The sequence below is a fragment of the Haplochromis burtoni genome, unplaced genomic scaffold, assembly GCF_018398535.1.
Source record: "Haplochromis burtoni strain Fernald_Lab_line unplaced genomic scaffold, NCSU_Asbu1 Contig_189, whole genome shotgun sequence".
Taxonomy (NCBI): domain Eukaryota; kingdom Metazoa; phylum Chordata; class Actinopteri; order Cichliformes; family Cichlidae; genus Haplochromis; species Haplochromis burtoni.
In genome coordinates, this window is record NW_024582550.1 from 883,640 (window position 1) to 888,557 (window position 4,918).

Sequence of the window (4,918 nt, forward strand, 5' to 3'; positions counted from 1 at the left end):
TTGTATTACCAATAGTCCACACAGTGTTATAGACTTCGTGAAAAAATTTATGGTATAAACCAGACTTTCACAGTCTGCATCTTTATAGGTTTTTTTTCTGCTTTTGTTCACTCCTAGTGTGATTAAAAAAAACAACAACCGCAAACACAGAGCCCACTATTAGCTGCTTTTCCCCCTAAACAGTCAGTTGACTGAGAGAAATGCAATCCATTATTGTGAACGCTGAAGGAGATGTGCTTCATAGTCAAACTTTTATTTCCTTAACTTACACCCTATGTTCTGTTTAATCCCTTTGAGGGAAAATTGGTTAAACCATTGCTCAACTTATGTCTGAATGACGGCAGATAATTCTAATGAAAAGGAAAATGACCCCGTAAGCACTTTGCAGCTGAGTTGAAGGCTCGTGGAAATAAGGTCAGGAGGTGTCCGGCGTGAGTATGCGTGCGGCCAGACATCCCATTTGGGACATCTGACAGACTCATCAGTGTAACTCAGGGTGTGAGCAGCAACTCCTGTATACTAAACAGAAGAAAAGTATTGTGTAGTGCTTCTTTTTTTTAAAACCGAGATTCCAGGGCTCATGCTTATATGGTTTTCTTTTATCCAAAAACAGGTTAGTTTAGCAATCGTGTAACTGTGTCCTTGACCTTTTTACCGGTTTGAGGAGTTCCCTGGTCCAGATATTTGGGATGGTTCAAATGCCGAGTCTCCAAATGCAAACAAAAGGATATTTTCCAATTTATATCTTGAATGTGTATAAATGAAATCGGATGATGTCCAATAAAAGTAATAAACAATAAATGTAAATCAGTTTTTTTAACTTTGCAGACTCATTTACCCACTCCGGTGAAAGCGATAAAAAAAACGATCATGACTTTAAAGAGCAATACATTTTGTTTTTTACTACATTAACAACTTTTCCAACTCTGATTCTCTGCAGGACCAACATGGACATCAGTTCAGACTGAAATCCAGTTCAGACGGCACACGCAACATGTTCAAGCTTGCACTGAGGCCTTTCAGTAAATATAAGAAGATGGTTAAGGCGAGAGATTGCTATTCTGTCTTTTACATCGGTACAAAGGGAGGACTAAATGACATAAAAAAGAGAAAAGTTTTTAAAAAAAATTAAGCTTTAAAACAGTTCAAGTATCTTTGTGTTTACGGGGAGAAGGGAATAACTGCGGCCGAGGCTCTGAAAAGAGACAGACGCTTCACCGATGACCTGGGCTACTTTGAGCTGGTTAACGAACGTAAGAGTGCACAGACATAATAGATTGTCTGGACAATAAGAAATTCCAGATATGTTTTCCACAGGGAGCAGATACGGAAATAAAAGATGTATCCATCCCAGGGCAGTAGAAACCTCCACACGCATCAAATAATGCAGAGCGCAGCGGTGGAATGACATCAGTCTTCGATGTAGCACGGCAGAACGGATTGAGTCTAAAAATGGCAATCAAAGAAACGGGCAGCAGCATTGACCGTAAGGAGGTTTACGATCTACTTTGTCAGCAGTATCCACGTCTGAAACGATGGATGGAGAGCAGATTCCCTAAAAATTATTTTCTGGAAGCACTGAAATACAGGAAGGAGAGCTTTGGAAAGATCGAGCCGACAGTCTTTTACCGAAATTCGCAGTGTTACGTTGCTGCTTGAACTGAGCGAGTCAGTTTGTCTCATAACTGGTTCCTTCATAAAGCAAGGCACAGGCTTTGTGCTATTTGACAACTTTATCTTGACCTACGCCCACTTATTCGACTACTGGGTTAAATCAAACACACCTAACTGGCATGAATTTGTAAACGTTACCATGGTCTTTAACTTTGAAGACCAAGAATCAGATTATGTCATACTTAAGCTGGAAACAGAGAAAGTGCCGCCAGGGCTCCTTAAGAGATTTGGGCCTGTACCTTCAGACAGCGGGGCCTGTGTCATCGGAGGAGGAGTGAAGAAAATGAGTCCTACGTGCGTCATCGAGAAAGAGAAGCGATCTCAGCACTGACTCAACAGAAATCTGCTGCGTCACCCCCCTGAACTCTCCATGCCCCAGGAACCCTCCCTCTTTGATATTTGCTGGAGCCACAGCTGTAAAAGCTGCTGGTCATGATATCGGTTTGGATATCTGGTGAGAGGGAAACATGAAGATGAATCATCAGAGCCGAACAGGTGATGGAGAAACAGGTTTACCTTTTAGGTGACATGAATGAGTTGAAGGAAAGTTATGAACTGTTTCTGAGAGACAAATGACACCAGGATCCTTTTCTAAGTAGCTGACAGCTGGTAACTGTGCAGGGGCAGCTCTAGCAAAGTTTTGCCAGGAGGCCAGGTAGGGCATTAACAGGGAAAGGGGGGCAAAAGAAATACTTTTCTTTCTTATTCTCATTTAAAATGTCTAGCTTTTATTAAATAATTATCTGAATCTTACAACCAAACTTTTTATCTGATGTACAACGTATAGAAATCATACATATACCAACAAGACTGTGCATCACTGTCAAAACAGCGTTTGTTTTCATTCAAAGGCTTTATGGCTTTTCCTATAATACCTGGTGGGCCGGTCTCTAGTCAAAATGCCCGGGCCGATTTTTTGTCCCAGTCCAGCCCTGGGCACGACACGCAGTGAATTAATCTGAGAGGGTGCAATAAAAAATAAATGGCCGGGCCAGCGGTGCACATCGCAAATTAGCTCACATAGACACATTTGTTGTACCGCTTCTTAATGACGGTATCTTAGCTAACACCCCCAACTACCAGATTCAGCTTGTAATTGGCTAAAAATCACTTAGCCTGCTGGTGAGAGGGACGTTGCTAGCTGTCAGTTTTTTCAAGCGATATTCAAATTTCCACATTCCGACACTTCAAATGCTTCAGGAGCTCTCCGCTCAGCGCAGCAACTGTTAATATAGAGCATTACTAAATTTATTGCTAATGCAATTATATGGCACATTGACTTCTGAGGAAATTTTAGATGGCACTTGTCATCAAAAAGGTTGCCTACCCCTGCTCTACATGTATGTTCATGTAACAGGAATGTCCCATATATAGGGCTGAGTATCGTCTGTCACTCGCAAGACTTTATCAAAGGTGTAAGCATCACAGCAGACGCCTTTGTGTCAAAGTAGCTGAAGATAAAACACAGAAAAACATGAAGGTGGTTTTCCTGGCCTGGGATTTTATAAAAAGTAGATCAAAAACGAAAGAAAACCATTAATCAACATATGAACATTACCTCTGAAGTTACAGCGGTTTTAGTAGAGACACGGCTAAGCATTTTGCATTTTGCATAATTTTAAAAAGTTTCAATTTGTTCAGTAGCCCATTGAACAGCAGAAATTATGTTTTCTTTTCGGAAGTAAGTAAAAGGAACAAACAGTGTCCGACAGCGCTGTAAACAACAGTAGACTTGTGCGTAACAAGCAAGCGAATAAAACTGATTGTTAGACGGGAAACTGTTCTTGAAGTACAGAGAGAGCAAGAGGGAGAGAGGGAGAGAGCTGTGCATGACGTGTGATTTTATCGTGTTGGAAGCAAAACAGTAAAAGTCAGAGGGAGTCCATGACGGTGTTTATGTAAAGCGTAGTTTGGATCTTCTTTTGCTGCTGGTTTGGTCAATATTGTTTGGAGAGAGATAAAATTATCAGCTTTAGAATCAGCGCAAAAAGGGCGTAAACAAAAAAGGGGGGACCCGCCAAAACATCAGAATCAGCGAGCTGTCAGCTTTCAGCCCCGACCGTGTCTGTGCCATCGGGTGAGAAAGCCACATCTCACTGATTCTGATCCGTCAGCGGGTCCACGCTTTGTGTTTACATTTATGTGCAGAATCCGTGTTCCTGCTCTCATTCACTGTTTTAGCTGTTTGGTGGTTGTTGAAATTTTGTGAGGTTTCACCTGAGATTGTGGCATTTCGGGCAAAATAAATTTATATTAAAAAATTGATTCAGGATTTTAATGAATGGATATCACGTTATCCAAGCCAGAATGGATTTTAAGCAATAAATCGATTATCAAAACCCACCCCCACCCCTACCCATATATATATATATAAAATATTTAAATATTGTAGAATTGGCATATACTAGTGTAAAAGTCAGTAAATTTAGTTATTGTATCCAAATTGTGCTGTTTAGCACAGCTGCTCATCTTATTTAATCTCTAGATTTCCACAGCAGTAACTCTGAAGCTCATTCACTCACTTACTCAAGATTAAATTCATGCAAATTAATGTATTGCACAATAATTGCAGGTTACTAAAGACCAGAAGTATGCTATGTGATTTCGTAGCTGTGATTATTAACTGAGAAATTGAAAGTCACATTAACAAATACCGAATTCCACACTGCCCATCAGTTTGACTCCATCTCTCATAAGCACACACACAAATGCAAACATTTATAACCACACATCCATGGACACATGTACACACACACACACCTGAGCACAAACGTGCATGGAGCTTCTTGTGATGTGTTCAGGCGTCACACACACTTACACACGTGCTTGCAGCTGCAGAGGACTTAAGAAGGCAGACAGTGCATTCCTCCTTCAGTGACTGGACACAGCTGAACTGCATGGAGTAACAGTGGTGAGTGATTAAATTTTTTTAGTCAGATTTTCCAATAAAAAAGCTGCCTTATTGCCAGCCACGAGTACTTTTAAGTAATTTGCATTTTCCTATCAAAATATTCTTAGTAATTTGCTGCAAATGGGGGGGAAATACATTTATAGATTAGATGTAAATACCCCAGATCCAGATTTGCAAGTATAATAGATAATTGGCAATACTACACTTAGTTAAATGAAAAGATATGTTTCTATTTTTTTTTTAAGTCAACATTCAATCTTTTGGAAAAATGAGTCCTAAATAGTGATGTGATACCACTGATTTCCTTTCCGATCCGATACCAAGTAATATCCA

At 40.2% G+C, this 4,918-nt stretch overlaps 1 protein-coding gene across 1 annotated transcript in view; it reads left to right on the forward strand.

The window, feature by feature from the left end:
- Positions 1-4,448: 4,448 nt before the first annotated feature.
- slc5a5 (solute carrier family 5 member 5) overlaps positions 4,449-4,918 on the forward strand; it is a 24,994-nt gene continuing 24,524 nt past the window's right edge. Inside the window, exon 1 of the mRNA XM_005934839.2 lies at positions 4,449-4,585. The gene's annotated coding sequence lies outside the window, so the exon portion shown is untranslated. The remainder of the gene's footprint in view (positions 4,586-4,918) is intronic.